The sequence below is a fragment of the Triturus cristatus genome, chromosome 4_2 (assembly GCF_964204655.1).
Source record: "Triturus cristatus chromosome 4_2, aTriCri1.1, whole genome shotgun sequence".
Classification (NCBI taxonomy): domain Eukaryota; kingdom Metazoa; phylum Chordata; class Amphibia; order Caudata; family Salamandridae; genus Triturus; species Triturus cristatus.
The window spans coordinates 120,397,989-120,422,867 of NC_140586.1; positions in this window are offsets into that span (position 1 = coordinate 120,397,989).

Genomic DNA, 24,879 nt, shown 5'->3' on the forward strand with positions numbered 1-24,879 from the left:
GCGATAATGACTAGGGGTAACTACCAAACTCTTGCAAGTCATATTGTTCTGGACCGAAGCACATGTTTTCGGTGTCCTTTGAAAGCACAAAGTTCGCTCATGAACGGTAAAGGAAGTAGCACCTTTCAATTTTAGACGCAGACATTCAGAAATTGCACTAGGATTACACGTAAGGGAAAAACACATATCTCCTTGTGTGATATTATAGGTAACTATTTGGGACTGGATGGGGGGTATCTGGTCTGGTAGTTCAGTACATAAGGGGCAATACGCATGGGTGGCAAAATCGCCCAGAAGGACATTGGGGCGAGCCTTAGAAATGTTGAAAATATGAGTCAAAGTTTCTAGCGAGGCAGGGACAGCAACCAGGCAGGTCGCCAAGATGTCGTGTACAGATCTCATCGGCGTCAAACAGAAGTGAGGGGCATCAGTCACCCTTTTCGCCAGTAAGGTCCAAAAGTTCGATGACGAATCCCGCGCAGCGAGGGAACGCGACACTCGGGTGCGTAGCTCATCCCGGGTTGACGGGATCCCTCCTCTCTCGTCGAACCAACCCGAAAATAGTCCGACGACGACACATCCTGCAGCAACAGTCCAAAGAATGATCTAAAAGAGAATCAAATACAGGCATTATTCATTCTCGTAAGTAACATTTGTCAGCCGTGACCGCTTCCCAGCTATCTTTCCCTGGTCTCATAACTAAAATGGTATTGTCATGACCGGTGGCGATGACCTCTGCTTGTTCAGGGGGATTCTTAGGTGACTGCACCCAAACACTGGCCCCAGAGTTATCTGTGGAGCCAAAACCTTTCTGGCCTCGTACAGTTAGCAAAGTTGGGGCAGTGCCTTTTACCATCCCACCACTGAAGACAGGCATTATGAGTAATTGAGCCACTCGGTCAGTTTGATGTATCAGCAAGTCAGCCTCACTGCTATTCAGCAGGAGCACCTTAATCTCTCCCTGATAATCACTGTCAATGATCCCTCCAAGCACCTGAATGCCTTTTACAGCCAGCCCCGATCTAGGGGCGATTGATCCAAAATTCCCGGGTGGTATATGAACACCAACACCGGTCGCGATGATGACCCGATCTTTACCTTTTATAACGGTGTCATCCATGGCATGCAAGTCTAAACCTGCCGACCCTGGGGTCGCTCTACATGGAGCCAAAGCTCCGGGAGTAATTTCCCAGTACATCACAGTCTCTCTGATTTCATTTGGCTGAGCATTAACATTCGGAGGAAACAAACGCATAAGTGGAGATTCAGCATTTAGAAAAGGACGATTATTCAAAATTAATAGTGCTTGGGGCAAAAAGTCTCGCCAATTCTTATACTTGTCATCTGTTAATTTACGCAGCTGCTCCTTCAGCAGACCATTCAATCTCTCCACAAGACCCGAGGCCTGCGGATAGTATGGGATATGAAATACCCAGTCAATATTGTTTTCCACACAGAATTCCTGTACCAATCTTCCACGAAAATGGGATGCATTATCAGATTGAATTTGGAATGGCACACCATAATACATCATAATCAATTCCAATGTTTTAATGGTATTCAATTGGGTAGCTTGCTTACAGGGAAGGGCTACCAACAGGCCACTGTATGTATCAACAATAGTGCAAACATATTGACAATTCCTACTCATGGGAAGTGGACCGATGTAATCAATCTGCCAAATTTGAGCGGGCAGTTTCCCGCGATGTAAATGACCTTTAACAATTTGGGGCACTTTGCGCTGTCTGATATGCTGACAAATGGGACAATGTAAAATAACATTTTTGATTAAATCTAGGGGAATATAAATTCCTCGATCAGCAGCCCACCTGCTAGTGGCTTTCTCTCCAAAATGTCCTGCCTTCTGGTGGGCCCATTTCGCCAATCCCGCAATATCAGAATCTTGCCTGTCCACCACTGCCTCAGCAATTTTAGATTTCTCATCTGCAATGTTATGAAAAAATTTGTCAAGAGAATCTATCGGGGTGTGAGCATCCACATGGAAGATTGTAACAGTACTCTGTGGGAGCATCTCCCAAATCTCCTGCCATAATTCTTTTCCCCACAATTCTTTGGAATGCAATTTCCAATTATGGGAATGCCAAGTCGGTAACCAAACTGCCAGTCCATTGGCAGTAGACCAAGAATCGGTGAAAATATGACATGTGCCAGGTAACTCTTGTTTCAGAACTTGATAAACAGCATAAAGTTCAGCAAATTGACTGCTCTTACCTTCACCAGTTGTGCTCAGCAGTTTTTGTGTGATCGGATTATAGGACACCGCTTTCCAGTGCCGTTTCATCCCTATGAACCTTGCTGAACCATCCGTAAACCAGACATGGTTTCTGTCCTCTGCGGACAAATCATCAAAAGGTCTACCCCACTTGACAGGAGACTCCTGTACTAAAGGTACGGAACATTCACTCTCAGTCTCAGTCGATGGCGCTCGCGCCACCTGCTCATGTAAAGATGCAACTCCTTTTTGTCCCACACGTGCCCTGTCTTGTATATACCATTTCCATTTAATCACACTCGCCTCTTGAGCATGTCCAATTCGGTGAGTTTTCGGCGAACTCATAACCCACTGCATGATAGGAATTTCAGGTCGCAAAACTATATCATGTCCCAAAGTCAGTTGCTCGGTATCCACCAGAGCCCAATAACATGCAAGTAACTGTTTCTCAAAAGGTGTATAACGTTCACCAGCATCAGGTAACTTTTTGGTCCAGAAACCCAACGGCACTCTACTCCTGCCTTGCTTCTGCCACAAACTCCAATTCGCATAAAGGCCCTGTACAGACACATTCAAATCCACCTCACCATCACGTACGGGCCATAAATCCAAAGCATGTTGAATTGCCTCTTTTGCTAGGTTGAACGCATCTTGCTGTGGTTTATCCCATTCAAATGCATTCTTTTTACGAGTGACACGGTACAAGGGGGCCAATATTTGACTCAAATGAGGAATATGCTGACGCCAAAAACCAAACAAACCAATGAAGCTTTGGGCTTCTTTCCTATTCCTCGGAACTGCAAAATCAAGGATTTTCTGTTTAACCTGAGGGATCACTTCACGGTGCCCTTCATGCCAATTAATACCCAAAAATTTTACAGCCTGGGACGGGCCTTGTAATTTATCTGGATTGATTTCCCAACCTTTCTCACGCAGGCACTCAATGACTCTGTCCAATTGGGTCTGAACTTCCTCTTGTGTTTCGCCTTGGATCAAAACATCATCAATATAATGACACATCTGAATTTGTGGATGAACCGGTACCTCAGCCAAATGCTCTGCCACCAGCCGGTGACATATCGTAGGACTATGCACATAGCCCTGAGGAAGACTTCTAAACGTCATCTGACGCCCGTTCCACGTAAAACTGAACTGTTCCTGACACTCAGGGGCAATCGGAATCGAAAAGAAAGCATTAGCAATATCAATGGACGCATACCATGTACCTGGATGTTTTTGGATTCTTTCAGTTAGGGTAATGACATCCGGTACTGCAACGGTCAAAGAGGGTGTGTGTTTGTTCAATTCTCGATAATCAACAGTCATACGCCAAGAATTATCACTCTTACGTACAGGCCAAACAGGATTATTCCAAGCAGAAGTAACTGGGGTTATAACACCTGCATCCACCAACTCCTGAATAGTGGTACTAATCTCCTCATGACCACCTGGAATACGATACTGCTTCTGACAAACCACTTTTGTCACCTGAGGAACTTTTATGGGGGGCATTCTTAAACGACCAACCCGTATAGGCCTAGACGATATATAATGCGTAGTTCCAAATTGGTAACATCCATCATCTAAATGCAAAGTCATTCCTTTCAAAATATCAATTCCAATTATGAATTCTAAGAGTGGCACCACCAGTACAGAGTATTCTTTTCTAGGGATTCTACCTATTCTCATTTCAAGTAAAGTTTGAACTGCAGGAGTTTCCTTTCCACCTAATCCGGTAATTGTAAAAGGCTGACCTGTAAACTTCTTTGATTTTCCATGAATAAGAGTGGCCTCCGCTCCTGTATCTACCAATGCTCGGGCCCTTTGGATATTACGATGTCTCCAATAAATTTCAATATCTACATAGGGTCTATTATCTCTGTGAGCCCATCTGTGTACTGGAGCTTGACCTATTTCCTAGTCATGCTTACTGCATTCTGTGTACCAGGATAAATCAGGATAAAGACTGTCACGTTTCTTAGGTATCGGTACCTCCTGTTCATATCCATTCCCAGTACGAAATGGATTCGTGTCTTCTGCATTGTACTGCGGGTTTCGATCGGCCAAACTATGACGATCCTCTCTCCTCCTCAACTCAGGGGATTGATCCCTATCATCTCTACGTCTGCTGTAAACAAAATCATTTCTCCCCCTTTCTCTTACCTCCTCTCTCTCTCCGTCTCTCTCACGACGGGGGGACATATCACGTACATAACGTCGATCATCACGACGAACAGAGCGCCCACGGCGGTCGTCATCACCGCTACCGTCAGAACCACCACGATCACACTCAGTCGTCCGAACACGCCGGGCACCCTCCTTCCGATCCAAGCCACGTTTGCGAAACAACTCCCACAAACGAGCAGTAGTCTCACCGTCAATGTCCTCCCTCCGCACACCATCGGCCAGAAGACCAGAAAAGATATCACGTCTAGTAAGTTTATTGTCACCAGGAGTACGAGTGTCAGGCCGGGACTGACGTTCAGGTTTAAACCACTCACCCAACTCACCGAGTTGGCGTACCGATTCCAGTACCGTAGATAACACGTTACCAGTCTGATTAATCAATAAAGTCATCATGACCTGCTTATAGGCAACAGGGGAAGAACGAATGATACGATTCCGCACAGAAGATGTCAACAAACCATCAAGCAACCTGTCAGCAGTACCCAGAAAAATTGCCGTTTTCATCACCTCCTCTTTGAGACGTTGTGCAGCGTCGCGCAAAGTATACCACGGTTTGTCATTCACAGGCCAATCAGACTCAGTAGGATACTTTTGATTACAACCCTCAGTCGCCAATTGAAGTAAAGAAATTTGACCACCACCATTATAGTTACGAAAATGATCCTGTACAGTAGAATCCGAACTCAAGGAACAAAACTTCAAACAATCGCCATTATCTAACATAATGCCAGCAGCGCCCAATTCATAAAGGTGCACCATCCATGTGAGCAAGGTCTCACCAGCTCGCTGCCGAAATCGCTGCAAAATATCACTAATTTCTTGTTGAGTAAAGTCCTCTAAAGAGTCTAAAGAAACACCCTGCGGAGCAGCGGGAGACTGCTGCAACTTCCGACGAAAAACTGGATGCGCCGAGACCGCGGGATGAGCATCACAAGGAGCTCGACCAGTACACGTAGAGGAACAATCAGTGGAAGGAGCATCGACCCCACTCGAAGAACGAGCGCAATCACGGGGTGCACCATCAGAGGTGCGAGAAGCAGGCTTACAATCCTGGCGGGAGCGAGAGCACTCGCGCTTGACAGACTCCTCACCTGAGGAACAAGAATCACTCGAGTTCCAGATATTACCATCCCATTCATCAGGATTCCAATCCAGTCCGGCTTTCGCCACGACCAGACGCACCTTTCGCGTCGACACCCGACCACGCCGATTCTTGTATTTATAGCGAGCAATTCGCACAGCCGCCCTCTCAGCAATAGTTTGGTACGTCTCAAGTTTGTCAGCAAGCAACTTATTTTGACACCGCAACAAAGTATGAGAATTCTGAATCTCAACAAAGTGCGCTTCTACATCCTTAAGAGATATCTGTAGCTTCAACAACCTCTCATGCAGAATCCTGTACGCAGACAGAACAATCCAACCTCTGCGCCCCAAAATGGGAATCTCCTCACCCTTCGAGATGGGTGCCTTCTGTAAACAAGTAATCACATTAGCCGGCTCCGCCAGCTCCAAAGAAGAATTCCAATTCTCACTCAAACCAGTAGAATCAGCCCACTCACGGGCTAAGGCTTCATAAGGCGTTGAATCCCATCCGGGAATATCAACGGGCAACTTAAAAGTAGATTTTGACTTTCTAGAAAACATCGTGAAAAAGAAAGAAGAAAAGAAAGAAGAAGAAAAACTATACACACAATTATACCACAAATAATATACAAACAAAACCACGCACACGCCGAAAGCAAACACGAGACAACACGACGCACACAGGTTTCGAAAACGGTTCGTGACGCCAAATGTTCTGCTTGGGTTTTCGGATCAGATAGAACCCACTCAGCAGAGCCTCTCTAACCCAGCCAGAACGTTACCCCCTCCCTAGGGCCTATTCACACTAGTAACCACATATATATACCACCTAAGGACGGGGAATTCCTACTCATATATATATATATATATATACACATATATATATATATATATATATATATATATATATATATATATATATATATATATATATATATATATATATATATATATATATATATATATATATATATATATATATATATATATATATATATCTAGACCTCTTATAATACAAGTGGCGGCCTCGCGATCCCAGACGGACCCAGGACTTCCTACCCAGACGGCAGCCTCAGCCTCGCGGTCCCAGACGGACCCAGGACTACCTACCCAGATGGCAGCCTCAGCCTCACGGTCCCAGACGGACCCAGGACTTCCTACCCAGACGGCAGCCTCAGCCTCGCGGTCCCAGACGGACCCAGGACTTCCTACCCAGACGGCAGCCTCAGCCTCGCGGTCCCAGACGGACCCAGGACTTCCTACCCAGACGGCAGCCTCAGCCTCGCGGTCCCAGACGGACCCAGGACTTCCTACCCAGACGGCAGCCTCAGCCTCACGGTCCCAGACGGACCCAGGACTTCCTACCCAGACGGCAGCCTCAGCCTCGCGGTCCCAGACGGACCCAGGACTTCCTACCCAGACGGCAGCCTCAGCCTCGCGGTCCCAGACGGACCCAGGACTTCCTGCCCAGACGGCAGCCTCAGTACAAGTTCATCCTATGATTACCATAACATACAACAAGGGAATCAGTTTTACTATTTATCAGATCACACAAGAACTGCCAGTTTGAGCACAACCTGTTCTCTGGTTCGAGGGGCTCCTCTCTCCCTTATTCAGTTACCACTTACCTGATCAGTGTTAACATCCGTTCATGTCAAGTCACAGCTGACTAGAAGAATAGGCTACCCTCTTATACAAGAACACGCAGCACATGTTGATTCACTACAAACTGGGTACTTTATTATTCATTATATACGCAATCACATAACATTACTGTGTAACACATAACCTGCAAAGAAAAGTGAAAGATTAGGTTGTACACTCTAATAAGAAAGGGGTCGACATCACCTTAGTCGTGTGTAGCCTGCACTCAATGGTCATCTAGGTTCCCTTCTCGTCTGTGCCTCGGCTCGCCTGGAAGTCACACCTCCGCAGTCACGGATCTGTTCCCTTCTCCCTTCTCCGAGTCACTGGGACCTCTTCCTCATCGGCTACTCTCTCCTCTCTGGCTATTCTGCTAGAAGAGTAACTGTCTCTCGGTTTTTCTCCGCCTTCAAGTTTGTCATCTGTCTTCCCTGGAATAAGTGGTAGCTTTACTGCTAACGGCTAGATGCCGCCTACGGACTGAAGCAAGTGCGCCGTAACTGCCTCAGACTTTCACTAATATAGAGGTGCATTTCCTCATGGAAAATTCCGGCCCGTAACCTGCCGCCCACCAAATTCTTGTACCTCCCCGTACCAAGGACACTTTCCCAGCCGGCCGGCCTGATGTAGTGTCTTCGGCATGAAGAAAAATACAATCCTTCGATAAGGGCTGGTCTGAACCGGTTCTCTCCAAGCGAATAACACCTCATAACTAAAACATCCCCCTTAACCTAGAAGCATCTCAAGCTGCCGGAGCAGAAAGAAAGATGGAGTCTCTCCCGTTTGAGGCCTACCAGGCCTGAATTCAGCACGGCTCCATGAAATACCCTCACTACAGGACAGGTTATCCCTAATACTAACGAATCTATCCCCTAGGATATGTGTGCAAGCCCTGATCTATGGGGAAGAACACAGGATCACGTCGAAGTGCCTAGTAAATAGGCTCCATTCACTACTCTAACCCTTAGGCTTGAATGGTAAGAGACTGAAGTCACCCTAATCACCCGTCAACACAATAGGGCCGGGAAAATCGAGCAGTACACATGGTTATCGAGGTGTTGAGCAGGGAGGAGAGTTTGTGACTGATTCTGCCCCTTCTGAGGTTGAGGATGTGGTGTAGGCAGGGGGCCTTGGGGAACCTTGAGCGGTTGAAGTTCATGATGGCAGCGGTTTCCCTGTGAGGTGAGCAGGTTCCATGTGGTCAGTTGGTGGTCTGTGCTGGTTACAGTGTGGGTGTGTAATTTGAGGAAGTATGTAGGCTTATGCTAAAAGTTTATGTAGATTGTGGAGATCTTGTTGTGGAAGAAATTGACGAGGTTGTCACAGAGCTTCTGGGAGGGGGGTGATGCTGTCCTCTGTGACTGCAGGGTTGGGAACTCCCTGACGATGTTGAAGAGTTTCTTGCTGTGATTGGAGCTGGAGTCAATGCAAGCAACTCAAGCTTCTTTCTTCTTCTCCCTCAGTAGCTAGTAGTGGAGGTTTAGGGAGACCTTGAAGGAGGTTCTGTCAGTGGTGTACTTGCTAGTGCGCCATTTCCTTTCCTGCTATTTGCAGCTGTGTTTTGCTGCTCTAAGTTCTTCGGTGTACCAGCTGGCCTGTTATATGGATCTCCTGTGGTTGCTGTGTTTGATTGATAGGGATGATGTTGTCCACGCAGTTCATGATCCAGATGTTTAAGTACCTGACACTCTGGTCGAGGAATGTGGCGGTGTCGGGATTGGAAACATTGAGGGCGTCGGTCCACTGGATCTTGGATATTTTGCTCCAACAGCAGTGGGGGGCACTCTGCCGAGCGTGGACAGTGGAGTGTGAGCTGGTGACGTTGAAATGGATCATGTAGTGATCAGTCCAGGTGAAATAGGCAATGCTGCTGTACTTGACACAGTTGCTGGAGGTGAATATGGGGTTGAGCATGTGTCCTGCTTTTTGAGTGGGTTTTTGGATGAGTTGGGTGAGTCTTATGTTTTTCATGCATTGGTTTTGGTGTCTCAGTGATTGTTGAGGTGGTATTCGAGGTCACTCTGGATTATGAAGTCATTGGAGTCAATGGCAAGGGTTGTGATGAGGTCGGTGATGGAGTTGCAGAAGCTGGGGCGCAGTCCAGGGGGCCGGTAGGCAACGGTGCATCTTATGGTTGACTTACCGTCAGTTTGGAACCTAGAGTTTAGGTATTCCATGATCGTGTGGGGTTGTCTGTCGTGGTGGTGCACTTGATGGTCTCTTTATGGATGATCCTGATTCTTCCTCTGAGACTTTTGATGCGGTCCCCGGTGGGTAATCTGGTATCCATCAGGTACTGCTGTGTGATGTCATGGGTGGATGAAGGGTTGAGCCAAGTCTCATCAGGTGTGAGTGTGGATATAAGGTCCCACAGCTCAGTGGCATGTTTTCACAGTGAGAGCGTGTTGAGGAGGATGCTATTGAGCTGGCGGTGAGGCGCTGTTGTGGCTTGGAGGGGGTCTGCGTGGTTCTGGGTGGTGTATTTATGCGCATGCTGTGGCAGGTGAAGTTGCAGTGGGTGCAGGAATAAGGGCCTATCATAGTTGAGTTTGAGGGGAGGAGCGGCAACAGAGTTGGCAGGGGAGTCTGAGGTTCAAAATGTCAGCGTCAGTTTAATTGTGGGGGAAGTAGAGCATAGGTTCCTGGTGCTGGGCGCGGTCCAGGCACAGACGGGCTTGCCTTTGGCACGGCACAGGCATAACCACTCCATGCAGCCACCATTAACTAGGTCCTGGGAGGAAGGAGAGGTGCGAGGGTGCAGTGGACGGAGCTAGCAAAGGCAGGAAGAAAAGGTGGGAAAAGTGCACAGGTAAGAAGCGGGGAAGGAGGAAGGGTGGAAGCGGTGAATAGTGGTGCAGCGGCAGGAGAGAAAGAAGGTGGGCAACAGAGGCACAACAGAGACCTAAAAAGCAAGAGGCACAGGAGGGAGAGTAAGTATGCAAAAAGGCACAACGTGAGATTGAGAAATACAATAAGTAACAAAAGCGAGAGTGACAAATGCTAAAGGCGCAAAAGCAAGAGCGAGAAATGCAAAAAGTCACCAAAGTGAAAGTGAGAAATGCAAAACGCGAAAGGCACAAAATGAGAGCATGAGAAATGCACTAGATCAAAGGCAAAAGAAGGAGAGAGGAGCCTGAGTGATATTAGAGAGAGTGCAGGAAGGCGAGAAGGCAGCTGGATGAGCGGTCGCTAGCACGGTGTGCAGCTCGGTCCGAAAGGGCCTAGATTGGTCGGAGGGTCAATTACAGGAACTTCAGATGCAAACTCAACAGCCCAGAAGAGAATGGGTGTATCAGGAGGCGGAGATAGTCATTTTCAAAGGACATAAACGTAAGGTAAGCTACCAGAGGAGTCTTCGCTACAGGAAGCCACCTGTGGGAAAGTCCCTCTTCATGGTGGATCTGTGTTTTTTTAATTTTGGACATCTGGGTTTTTAAATCTCTGCTGCATCCTGTGACCTGCTAAGCAGACCTCAACCTCTGTGTGTAAAACTGCATTTCCATCCACTCCCAGCACAACCCGCCCTACTGCAGAACCGGCTTGGCATGAAATCAGGACACCAGGCTGAAATGAGCAGTGCAACCATTACTAAGTATCACATTGTAAGGTAAATGTAAACATACAGTCTTTGCTGTCCAATTGAATATGTGTTCTAGTTGTTTGAATGTGAAGTAGGACACACTCCAGAGATATGGCTGTTGGCCTTTTGGAGTCAATCTTCCGTGTAGAAAAAATTACTAAATTAAATGCTAAACCCATAAATTGAGCTTGACGACAGAAATTTGGATTAACATTAATCGATATAGGTAGTTTTTAAAGAAATACACACAAAATGAAGAACTTACAATGTCTGCATTAGATTTGAAATATGGAAGTTTAAAGTCTTCTCGTGCTTCTCAGCCAGGAATACATTAATTTTATGTCTCAGGCAAGGAAAATCTAATCCACTTAAGGCTTTTCAGAACAAAGATGGAAACCGCAATTTGCATTTGACTGTAACCCAAAGTAACGCATGACAGCACAAGGAGCTTCCTTGTATCACTTTGCTCCACGGGGGCATTCCATGGGTGGTGCATGTGTTTTCCTATGCAACCACCCATGGGTTTTGATGCAAATCCCTATTTACAAAGAATTGTAGACAGGAATTTGTGCCAAAACCCTACGCCTCGTTGAGGCAGGCAGAACAAGGAGAAATATTTTCATTTCTCTTCGTTTTTTCCTCTTTACATGTGTGCTGCATTCTACAGCTCATATAAACAGAGAAAGATGCCTTAAAGCATTGTTTATTTGCAGGACTCTTCCTGCAGGAAAACTATGCATCATAGCATGCAGAGATGCACTATGGTGCAAGGGTGTTTGTATTGGCAAATGGCAGCCAAAAGTGCGCCAGTGCAGGGAGAGAGCAGAACAGCGCCACATCCTTAATAGATACGGCGCCATTCTGCTTTCTACTTTTCACGCAACGCAGTAACTTAATTTTCTGCACTGGTTGCCTGACTTCTTTGCAAATCTGTCCCTGTGTGTTTTACTGTATACATCCATCTGCACTATTAAGAGTCATAGGTCTTTTTTCTGACTTTGGGGCCAGTACCCTAATCTGACTCAACAGTGGTGTAAGGAAACCCTAGGGGGTCTGCTGCGAGGGATGGTGAGGGGGCCCTTGCAATACCCATATACTCAAGCTCACAAGCTAATGGGAGCTCCCTTTATGTATAAAAGACTGAGGGGGGTCCCCTTATCCCGAGGGGGCTGTAGGTGTGGCCATTACGTCCCTGTGACTAAAGGACACAGCTTACACCCACAGCCTAAAAAGAGGTTGTATAAATACCCGGTATGGGCCATGCGGTGACAAAGCAACAGGACCAATATACTCTGAGAAACTCATACACAATGGCTGTCCCATCATGAGGGGCCTACATCTAATGTGCGAGAGATGAGGAGTAGTAATATTGCTGCCATGAGTCAGTCCTAAGCCACACATCAACAACCTTCTTCTTCCAGAGTCAGCGGTGCACTGAAGGCCGGACTGGAAACCAAAAACAGCCTAGGCAAAATTTTTAAAACCAATCCTACACATTAGGAAGCTGTGATACCAGTGGGGCCATGGTAGCTTTCAGGATAGCGTTATGGTAGTCCATAGGAACACTAGAGATGGACGAGCCACTGAAAAGCATGAACCAGCCTTGAGCCCGATGCTGGGCTCTGGCTGTGCTTGAGGTCCTTTTGGACCCTTGATCCCAAAACAAGCCGAGCTTTCATGTAGCTTCTGTCTGCCACCCACGCTGGAACCTCAGGTGCCAAGTATTAAAGACAAAGCATGAACATTTGATGTAAAACAGGATAGAGAAAGAGATTCCCCATCTAGTGGCTGAAGTACACAATGTGAAACCAGAAAACCTGGGCCCAATTTCAGCTTCCCTGCTTGGCCAGATGTGTGATTCTAGGCAGATATTTTATTTCACTGAGTATCCTTTTTCTAGATTACCACATATGAGGGCACCTTCAAATATGTGAGTTCAGTATGTGTGCTGTACAAAAAACTCTGGCGCTTCATTTAATGCCCTCTATAGCTGCTACATATATAACAGGAGTCTAGGCCACAAATAGTGTATTCTTAACATATGACTTATCTCTTGGTTCACTAATGGCATTGTTGCCAGGGCTGGGAGACAGGAATGTATCTAAGTTCACAATTACAAATTATCCATTTTAAGTTCAAGAATAAGTTTATTTGGGAGACATGAATGTATCTAAGTTCACAATTAAAAATTATCCTATTTTAAGTTCAAGAATAGGTTTATTTGAGAATAGCAATCAAATAACAATACTTCGTTCAAATGATCTATAAAAATTTCATAGGTAAAGGAAAGCAATTACGGGAAATTGATGATACATAGTTACATTTGAAATGAGAAAGAAAGTACATTCAGAAATATGAATACCTGCAAAGTAAAAGGGTCTGGCTCATATTAAACTTATCACAATACAAAAGGAAGATATGCTACAATTCCAAATTTATTATCATATATGTATTGCTGAAATGAGATATTAAGCAGTGCCAGTACAATATAGAGGAAATGAAGGAGGCTTAGCAACTTCTCGTAGTAAAGGATGGGGTGCACTATCATCCAGAAATTGTGTGATAGGAGACCATAGCTGCAAACCTTTAATAAGTACTTCTTAATGTAGTGGCGTAATCTGATGTACTAAGGTGAAATGCTTCTGTAGGTTAAAGGAATTCAGATTTTGTTTTTATTTTGAACAGACTTTAACACTTTTTTACTTGATGTCTGTAGCATGATTTACCTGCCAAGCATTTTCAGGACTCAACTCGTGAATGTGCTGTTTCAGCCAAGCCCAGAGGCGTACCTCAAAGAGGGTGTTTAGGATGTGACACTCCCTTAATAAATGGGTTCTGGTTTGTGTAGTTTGGTCCAGGGCCTCCAGTTAGGTTAGCAGTGTCTGTGGGTCGGGTTTCCACTCGGATTAGCAGCTCTCATAGCACAGACACACATCTCTATCAAGCTTTGCAGAGCTTGTATACCCCACCTCTCCTCTTCCCTCTCACACAAATCAGGCCAAGAATAGACATGCCACGCAGAGAAGACTTTTAAATTTAAGATTGTTTGCATCCATTTTGGCATTCCAATGACACTGTTGGTTGGAAAGTCTCCGTTCCATAACCTCCATATCTAACTGACTAAGCTACGCCCCTGGCCTAGACAACGCCTTGGCTCGGCGCTACCTATTGAATTGCTGGTGCACCCACATCTAGGGCACTGCTTGTAGGGTGACTAAGAGGAACATAGTAATGGGAATATCTCTCCTACCAATAGACAGACTCAGCCTTTGTCACATGAGGCAAGCAATGTGGGACACAAGCTCAGCTTCCATCATAGGACAAAATGGCGGCTACAAATAAAATGGTGTAATGAATGCTAACATAAAACAGAACGAAGTACGAGCAACAAGGCAATTACATTTTCAATTCTAACAAACCCTCCTTTTAGCATTCATTGCTAAATTTTATTGGTGCTATCAGGTAAGGGCCTTATAATTCTAAAGATAGGAAGAATGTTCAATCATAGGCAACTTTTGCTAATTTATGTGACTATCAATCAGAACTAAATACTCTATAAGGCTAGACATACATTATTCGCATTAAAAAATGCCCTCATCAATACACATCATATCTTGAATGTCCTGCATCACCATGGCTCTGACCTGTGAATCCCACTCTGGGGGCTTTGGGCGAGGGGTCAGCATTGATACACAGCAGGCACGACAGGCAGGAAGGCAGTGTACGCACAGACAACATGCTAAAGCGATACCAGCTATGGTAACCAGGAAAATAATAATCTTCCAACCCCAGGATGTGAATAGGGCCCCAAAACACCCCGTGAGAGATCATGTGCCCTTTTCCTGGTGTATATCAGAGGCAAGCCTATGGAGCTTCTGTATAGCAGCATATACATTCGGAGCGTGGTCTGGTATGTATACACAGCTGCTACTTCAAATGACGCGACAGGCCCCAGGATGACGTCTAATACCATACTGTTCTGAAGGGCAACAAGCCTCGTAGTCTGGACCTATACGGTGATTTTGATCAAAATCCCTGCAGTGGTGTTAATGACCCCTTCCGCCACTCTTGTGAGCCGTCGAATGTTAAGACTATTGGACATGGGGCCCCAGAAGGGTATAATACCTTTCATAGCATCTGTGAACTGCTGCAAAGTGGTATCCGTGTGATCTATGTCTTCTGTGCTAATCATTCTTCGAAACCGAAACACATGGGCATTTCTATGCTGCAATCAATGGTCCTTATGGTAATTGGGTGGAGCTATATATACTGGAGGTAAAGAGGTAAGAAAGGTAACACCTTCTTGACCATCCCTCAGGAAGCCAGACATAACGCCAGACATAACTGCGAGATCCACAAACAAAATAGACATTAGGTGGCGGTATCAGGGGCGGACTAGCCGTTGCTCTCAAATTATAAGTGGTGTGGCACCTGCTCGCCCCCACCTCTATCTTCCCAGTCCCCTGGACACCGAAAGCAGCTGGTACATTAACCACTGACAGTGGTAATTGGCTTATCTTCAGAAACATTACGGACTGGAAGTATTCTGATGAGTTAAACTGTAGGAAATCATCCGTTTCCGCCCGGGACCATGTTCCATTTCTCACTCCTTTGTATGCGTGCATGCAATCAATAAATCAATCAGGGAATTATAAGTGCGCTACTCACCCGTGTGAGTCTCATGGCACTGAGGGGGGGGCGGGATCCGCAGTTCTGTTTAGCCGAAGAGCCAGGTCTTAAGGGTCCTACTGAAGATGTTCAGGGATGGGGTGCGTCTGATGTCTGCCGGGAACTGGTTCCAGGTCTTGGCCGTGATGTGAGAGAAGGATCTTCTGCCTGCTCTGGCTCTGTGGATGTGGGGTGTTCAGGCCAGAGCGAGGTTGTAAGATCGGAGATTTCTTTTGGTTACGTGGAAGTTTATTCTGTCATTGAGGTATTTGGGTCCGGTGTTATGTAGACATTTGTAGGCGTGGGTGAGGATCTTGAAGGTGATTCATTTCTCCACAGGGAGCCAGTGGAGACTTTGTAGGTATTGGCTGATGTGTTCTTGCCGGGGGATGCAGAGGACGAGTCTGGCAGCGGTGTTCTGTATGGTCTGGAGTTTGCGGAGTAGGAATTTGTTTATGCCGGCATAGAGTGCGTTTCCATGGTCCAGTCTGCTGGTGATGAGTGTGTGGGTGACTGTTTTTCTCGATTCATGGGGGATCCATTTGAAGGTCTTGCGGAGGATGCGGAGGGTGTTGAAGCAGCTGTAGGTGACGGTGTTGACTTGTCGGTGCAAGAGCTTAGGAACAATCTGCCAAATGGCTCTCGGCCTGTAGGAGCACCAGGAGGTGCACTATGCTGGAAACGTACATTTTGTTTTATGGTGCGGGAACCAGTACTCTTTCGTTCTAATGTATCAACCCAGAGAGATGAATGTACCATGCTAAGTAGTGCAAACCACCCCTCAGAGCTATTGAGATATGACAATGGCATGGGCAACAAGTTCTCACTTTTATAAGTCTCTGAGGGCAGTAACCCACATACCCAGCACTTTGTCTTGTTATAGGCATTGTGTGTTTGGTGCAAAGTTTGGATGAACACATTATCCTTATAAGACTTTCGGTGCTCCTCTTTGTGAGCCGCCAAAGTGACAAATATATTTTCAGGGGGAACATGCGTCGTACCAACCAAAGTATGCACAGGATATTTCTCTTCAAGGAAACAGGCTATTCCAAGTATTATTATTAGAGAGATTGGAATAATTGTTACAAAAACTATTTTACTTTTAACAGACCAAGTGGACCAAACAGACCCATTCCGTTCAGAAGGCGGGGTTGCAAAAGGCTGTTCTTCTCCCGAATGGGACGACTTAAGGGGTACATCTCTTTTTTTTCTTTAATCAGAGGAAAAGGCTTGTAATGGAGCCAAATGGGGATAAAACAAGGGAATTGGACAATGTTCCCAGAGTCCATCTGAGTCCCCTTGGCGGACTCCTATTGTTCATCAGGCATAGGTGCTGTTGAGCACCGGCGGTGGAGCTGTTCGTCTAGCTCAGATCCAGATCCCACTTTGCAGGGCAATGTATTTTCCTTCCTTAGAGTCACAGTCCGTTTGCCCTGATCGGTCTCTGTCCGAACAATGCACCAATCTCCCTTTCCCTACGCTATCATTGGTACCAAGGACAGGCTACGTCCACCCTATTCTTCATCCATTCAGTCCATCCCTACTAATCTGACTTCTCCTTTGGTGCACTGTTCCTCCGTCGGGGGCGTGAATTGTACCATATCACTCCAGACACAGAGGGGTCAGGGAAAAGGGGGTCAGGCTCAAAGGGACCAAGGGGCAGAGGCTCAATCACAGATGAGCCCACAGGCTGGGGCTCAACGAGCTGGGAATCAAGCACAGGTGGACCAACAGGCTGGGGCTCCTGAATGGCCTTAATCTCAGGTGGCACCGCCTCATTCTGCACATTGTGGCTCTCTTCTTCAGTCGGTGCCCACGTCAGCCATGCATCCAAAAAGGGAATGAAGCATGGTACCTGCTCCATCTCAGAGTCGCCGATCCCATCAAGTACCCAGCGGTCGTAAGGCAGCGACAGGGGTACCCGCTTGCAGTGGGTAATGTGTATCCAGTTCTTCCAGCCTTCAAGCTTCACCGCTGTTTGGGTGGCGAGAAGGACCTGGAGAGGTCCTTTCCAACGTGTCTCCAAGCTCTTTTCCTCTGATATTTTCTCACCAGGACCCAGTCGCTGGGTCGGAGTTCATGGCCTGGCCCCTCAGGAGTTTGTGGCAGCGTTTCAGGGATCTGTTGGTGAATAAAACGCAATTTTTTTGTCAAATCATAGAGGTAGTCCACAAGCAAGGGATATTCGATTTCAGAGAACCTACAAGCTTGCAGGACTCCCCAGACATTTGCTGGTAGGCCAAAGACGACCTCGTACGGTGACAATCCTGTCCTAGGGTGGGCTGTGGCTCTTGTGGACAACAGTGCTAAGGGTAAAGCATCTGGCCACTGCAATCCTGTGCTCTCTTTGATCTTTGCCATCTTTAGTTTGAGAGTACCATTGTACTTCTCAACCAAGCCTGCCGATTGGGGATGATTGGCAGCATGAAACATTTGCTTGATGTGCAGCCCATCGCATATCAACTGGATAACCTTCGAGTTAAAGTGACTTCCATTGTCACTCCAAATCAAACGGGGCAAACTGAAGTGTGGTAAGAACTCTTTCAAGAGTGCCTTCGCCGTCGCCATGGTTGTATTCTCTTTAGTGGGGTAAGCTGCAATCCATTTACTAAATGCACAGACCACCACTAACACATATTTCAGATTTTTGACTCGTTCCATTTCAATGAAATCCATCTGGAGAGCCTCGAAAGGGAATGAAGGCGGTGCAAAACTGCCAGAAGGTGTAGGGGTACATTTCCCCAGGATTGTGCATCATGCATTCCATATATTACTTCACTAAATGGGCAGCAACTTTAGGGATATTGTCGTTCTGCCACACAGGGTCTAACAATTTACGTATACCTTTTGCACTAACGTGGGCTGGCCCATGCACCATAGTAACCACAGGAAGGACATATGCATCAGGTAACATTCATCTCTGCTTTCCTGACTTGTCAGTCCAACACCCATCCTCACCCAAACAGGGCGTACTTTCGTGCCATACTGCTAACTCCTCAATCGTTGCCTCGCTCGGTATCTCCTTGACATTGTCTAAAGTGTCCTCAAACATAGTAACTTCATGTACCCATCTAGCAGGGCCTGCCACAAACATTCTTTTCATTTGTGTTCGGGCTGTCTCCTTAGCTGTTAGGTCCGCAAATGCATTTCCCTTTCCAACATCATCAGTAATTGCCTTGTGGGCACTGCACTTCACTATTCACAGCTTCTTGTGAAGTGTCAGGGCTGACAAAAGCCTGTGTATCAATGGGCCATTCTGAATCTTTAACCCGTGTGAAGTCAGGAATCCTCTCTCTGCCCAGAGCCACCCAAAATTTTGAGCGACTCCAAAGGCGTACTGACTGTCATTATAAAAATTGACAGTCAGACCCTCTCTCAAATCACAAGCTCAAAGAAGGGCAACTAACTCTGCAGCTTGGGTGATTGATAGGGAACTCGTGATGTCTCGACTACTGTGTGTAAGGTAGTTATGGTGTATGCCGCAGTTGTAGTGCCATCTGGTAATTTGAAACAAGAGCCATCGACATATACCTCCCATTGGGGTTCAGATAGGGAAACATCCGTCAGGTCTACCCATCCCTTCGTCTCTTCATCAGTAAGTAAAATACAATCATGCGCTTCTATTTCCACACTGTTAGAATGCAGGGGTAGTAACATGGCTGGGTTCAGAGTGGCACATCTTTTGACGGTGACATGTGGTGCAAATAGGGCCAGCTCGTAGCCTGTCGGACGTGCACTGGTAAGGTGCTGCGTCTTTGTTCTGTTCAAAAGTGTGTCCACAGCTTGCAGTACCATGACTGTGAGGTAGGTATCAAGGACGAGCCCTGACGATTGTCGAATAGAGACGGCCACATTCGCGACCGCACTTAGACAGCTCGGGAGGGCTCTCTCGGCATTATCAAGAAGCACAGAAAAATAAGCACACAGCCTCTGCTTACTTCCAAAGGCTTGCATTAAGACAGAGAGCGCACAGCCAGCCATCTCACGTACATACAACACGAACGGCTTCTGATAGTCGGGCGTGCCAAGCACAGGCGCAGAGCAAAGCGCAACCTTTAGTTGCTCAAAACCTTGTTGACATTCATGCGTCCAAGGCAAGGGATCATAAACATCTTTAGTGGTTACTTACAACAGAGGCTTTGTTAATAGGGTATAATTAGTGATCCAGTGGCGACAATACGAAGTAATTCCTATGAAAGCTCGCACATCCTTTTTGAGTCTTAGGGATGGGCATTTTGAAAATAGCACGAATGCGTTCAGGTGTTAGTCTTCTTCCCTCCTTCAACATTAGGTGACCTAAGTAGGTGACCTACTGTCGACAATATTGGAATTTTGAAAGGGACACTTTATGTCTGTTATTAGCCAAATGTAGCAACAATTTAATCGTCGCGGCTTTGCAACCGTCTTCAGTGTCAGAAGCGATCAAGAGATCGTCCACATACTGCAACAATAAATTACCTGGGGGAAGTACGAGGGAATCCAATCGGCCTTTTAAAGCTTGACTATAGATACTAGGGCTCTCAGTATAGCCCTGAGGGGCCCAATAGAATCTAAAACGTCTGCCGGGATGGACTGGAATGCTAAAGACCGCATTCTTCAAATCAATGACTTAAAAGTATTTATCAGTGGAAGGAATCATTGTCAGAAGGGCAGTGATGTCGGGACAAATGGGAACGGAGAGAGCACAATCTTATTAACCTCATGCAAATCAATCACAAACAGATAGACATCTGGATAATCATCAGAGGAATGGGACGAACAGGGCTATTACACACATTCCCAGTCATCTCTTCAACAACCCCTGACTCAATCAAATCCTGTATAATCTGCAATGGCGCTCTCTCCCCTGGTTGCGGTATTTTATACTGAGGGATACGAGGGAGCACAGTATTGTCCTTGACCCTAAAAGAAACCAGAGGTATCTACAAGAGCCCCACGTCCGTATCACATGTAGCCCATAAAGTTGTTGGCACATCCTTGAACTCAGCAGGAAGGGGCTCATCCTTAGACAAACATTGCCTGGAACTCACTACATTGGATCCTATTGTCATATAGACACCATCCGGGGAGCAAGAAATTGTCACGTGCAACTTCTTTAACAAGTCCAAACCCATCAAATTTTCTCCACAGTTCGATGAAAGTAGAAATGGCGAGTCTACGGTAAAAGGACCAATTGTCAGGGCAAGTGGCTCGGGAATGGGGCTCACAACCGGTATACCTGAAAAGTATACGGAAACAATATTTTGGCTGTACAGGGCTGCCCTGGGGACCAGTAAACGAGAAACAGAGCTATTCATAGCGCCTGTATCCATCAAGAATTTTTTAGCTCAGCCCTGCAAATCAGCAATAACATAAGGTCCGCGCTGATCCACAGGGATCTGAACTGATCCCTCACCCTGTCCCTGGCTTTCCTAACCATGAATTAGCCCCGTCACTTCTTCAAAATCGTAGTCATCATGATAGTACTGTTGCCCCGAGGGTCAACTAAATAGTTCTGACAAGACCGTTCCTCCCTTCCCTGGCCTCCATCGTGGCTATCTGCCCCACAACCCCTTCCATGAGAACTCAGTCCTCTAGGGACCCCAACCTTTTGCAACAATGTCGGGCACTCACTGCACCAGTGTCCCTCCTCCTTACAATATGCACACTGGATCAGCGCCACAGGTGTGGCATTTCTGCTAGTGCGGGGCAACTGTCGAGCCGGACCAATGCCTTGTCCCCTACCATTTTCCCTGGACACCTGCTGCATGAACACCTTCATTTTCAACTCCTTGTTTTCCCTTCTCTACCTTCTCCTTCTCTTCGTTCTCTCTATGCTCATAGTACAGTGCCATGCTTAATATCACTGATGTAGAGGAGGTAGTCCAAGTGCTCTCCAAAGCTTGCAACTGAATCGGGATCTCAGGAAGCAAATTCGTAACGAATCTGTTAACAAACAATCGAACACCTCCCTCCATCGACAAGTCCTGTCCACTAAAATCCCAAAACACACCTTCAAACCTAGTAAAGAAATCAGATGCACTTTCATCTTTCTTCTGGTGACATGCTGTTCCCACTGTTCCCACAACCCAATCAAAGTAGCCGACATATGCTTGAGGGCATGCTGCTGTACAAATGGCTCATACTCTTTCAGCACGCTCCACAGATCTTCCACACTGTAAATCGGATTCCGGCCCCCTGGGAGGCCTGGTCAGCTACCATCTTCATCTCTACATCCCCCACATCAGACCGAATTAGCACTCACCTCATTCGTTCCCTTGCAGCCACCCAATCCCCGTCATCCTGTCCACGTACCAGAGTTCCAATGCTCAACGAAGTCAGGGAGAGGAGATGCGGGGAGGGCGCACTAGTCGAAGGAGCAGGCACCAGAGTCATTAATGACTATGTTGTAGGTGTAAGCAAAGGAGAGAGAGAAGAAGAAGTTAGAACAATAGGCATAGCAGAAAGACCTGCAAATGCTGCAAGCACGACAGGTGAAGTTCGAGAAGAAACAGGAGGCGCTGCAGCCGAAGCAGCCGAGTCAATAGCAGGAGAACTAGAGGCAATAGCAAGAGAGACAGAAGGCTGGGCTGGGGAACAGCTGGATATATTCTCTGCGGAGCATATGGAGGTAGAGGTCATGTATCTAACAGATCCTCTAGAAAGGGTTCACCTTCTTCTCGGGCATCATAGGATTTCTCACATTGTAACCTAAACTTTCGGTCAGCCCACTCTATATCCTTCTCTATTTTCTCTCTACCATATGCTACTGCCTTCTGTGTTACTGTCTGCATCTTTCCTCTTTGAGCCTCCTTTTCTGCTCTCATCCGTCTCTGCTTAGCTTCCATCTGCCACACCTAGAGATAATCAAACATCGACTGCCTACTTCGTTTTGCAAACAATTTATCCTGCAGTAAATTCAATTACTGTTCATCAAAGGTACCTGTTAGCGGTCACTGCAACTCGGCATTGTCCCTCGTATATTTGTGCCATGATGTACTAAATATAATAGGGCCAAGGCCGTGCTTAACGTACATGTCATAGTTTGGAGTGCCTTCCGGAGGCGCAGGTTCCCTCTCCTCCAATCGAGCATCAGCAGAACAACAACGGCACCTCAAACAGCATAACTTACTAAAATATAGCATCTTAAAAAGGGGAACAGATTCGCTATTCGTACTGGATGAATGGCTTGTCAAAATCTTTCCAAAGGTCAGTCCTCAGACCGTATGAATCAAAGAAGAACCAAAAGTCAGTCCTCAGACTGCACCAAAATTACAAATCAGAAGCCAACACCATAAGAACCAAAAACTATTCAAACCCCAGACATCTTCAAACCAAATCCGTTAATTTGCCTGGCAAGATGTCCATAGACACCTTGGTGCCGATTACGATCCGTTAAAAACCGCGTACGAACCGTCGGTCGGAGCGAATTCCCCGTCCGACTCGTACCCGGTTGTAAAACTTTACAAACATGGAATTACGATTCGCACGGAAACACCATTTCCGTACGAATCGTAAAAAACACCGACCGACGAAAATATACATACGAATGTGATCCGGGAATGCTGCGACGTGACGTCGGGACGCTTTCAGGCAGCGTTTCACGAACCAGGAATTACGATTCGAACCGACAGCAGTCCGCACGGCAATATTTCCACGGCACCCAAAAAGTGCCGCAAAAGCGAAGTACGGCGCGAATCAACCAGAGTAGGTGGCCCGGTACGCGCCGACCCCCCCCCAGCCCCCGTAGGTACGCGCCGACCCCCCCCAGCCCCCGTAGGTACGCGCCGACCCCCCCCCCAGCCCCCGTAGGTACGCGCCAACCCCCCCCCAGCCCCCGTAGGTACGCGCCGACCCCCCCCAGCCCCCGTAGGTACGCGCCGACCCCCCCCCAGCCCCCGTAGGTACGCGCCGACCCCCCCCCAGCCCCCGTAGGTACGCGCCGACCCCCCCCCCAGCCCCCGTAGGTACGCGCCGACCCCCCCCCCCAGCCCCCGTAGGTACGCGCCGACCCCCCCGTGTGTACACCCGTGTACGGTGCGTACCCCCCGTGTACGCTCGAGTCGAACCCCCCCGTGTACGCTCGAGTCGAACCCCCCCGTGTACGCTCGAGTCGAACCCCCCCGTGTACGCTCGAGTCGAACCCCCCCGTGTACGCTCGAGTCGGACCCCCCCGTGTACGCTCGAGTCGGACCCCCCCGTGTACGCTCGAGTCGAACCCCCCCGTGTACGCTCGAGTCGGACCCCCCCGTGTACGCTCGAGTCGAACCCCCCCGTGTACGCTCGAGTCGGACCCCCCCGTGTACGCTCGAGTCGGACCCGCTGGGGGTACGCACCGTACATACACGGGTGGGGGTACGACTCGAGCGTACACGGGGGGGTTCGACTCGAGCGTACACGGGGGGGTTCGACTCGAGCGTACACGGGGGGGTTGCGGGGGGGTTCGACTCGAGCGTACACGGGGGGGTCCGACTCGAGCGTACACGGGGGGTTCGACTCGAGCGTACACGGGGGGTCCGACTCGAGCGTACACGGGGGGGTCCGACTCGAGCGTACACGGGGGGGTTCAACTCGAGCGTACACGGGGGGGTTGTGGGGGGGTTCGACTCGAGCGTACACGGGGGGGTCCGACTCGAGCGTACACGGGGGGTTCGACTCGAGCGTACACGGGGGGGTCCGACTCGAGCGTACACGGGGGGGTCCAACTCGAGCGTATACGGGGGGGTTCGACTCGAGCGTACACGGGGGGGTCCGACTCGAGCGTACACGGGGGGTCCGACTCGAGCGTACACGGGGGGGTTCGACTCGAGCGTACACGGGGGGGTTGCGGGGGGGTTCGACTCGAGCGTACACGGGGGGGTTGCGGGGGGGTTCGACTCGAGCGTACACGGGGGGGTCCGACTCGAGCGTACACGGGGGGGTTCGACTCGAGCGTACACGGGGGGTCCGACTCGAGCGTACACGGGCGGGTTCAACTCGAGCGTACACGGGGGGGTCCGACTCGAGCGTACACGGGGGGGTTTGACTCGAGCGTACACGGGGGGGTCCGACTCGAGCGTACACGGGGGGGTTCGACTCGAGCGTACACGGGGGGTCCGACTCGAGCGTACACGGGGGGGTCCGACTCGAGCGTACACGGGGGGGTTCGACTCGAGCGTACACGGGGGGGTTGCGGGGGGGTTCGACTCGAGCGTACACGGGGGGGTCCGACTCGAGCGTACACGGGGGGGTTCGACTCGAGCGTACACGGGGGGGTCCGACTCGAGCGTACACGGGGGGGTTCGACTCGAGCGTACACGGGGGGGTCCGACTCGAGCGTACACGGGGGGGTCCGACTCGAGCGTACACGGGGGGGTTCGACTCGAGCGTACACGGGGGGTCCGACTCGAGCGTACACGGGGGGTCCGACTCGAGCGTACACGGGGGGGTTCGACTCGAGTGTACACGGGGGGGTTGCGGGGGGGTTCGACTCGAGCGTACACGGGGGGGTCCGACTCGAGCGTAC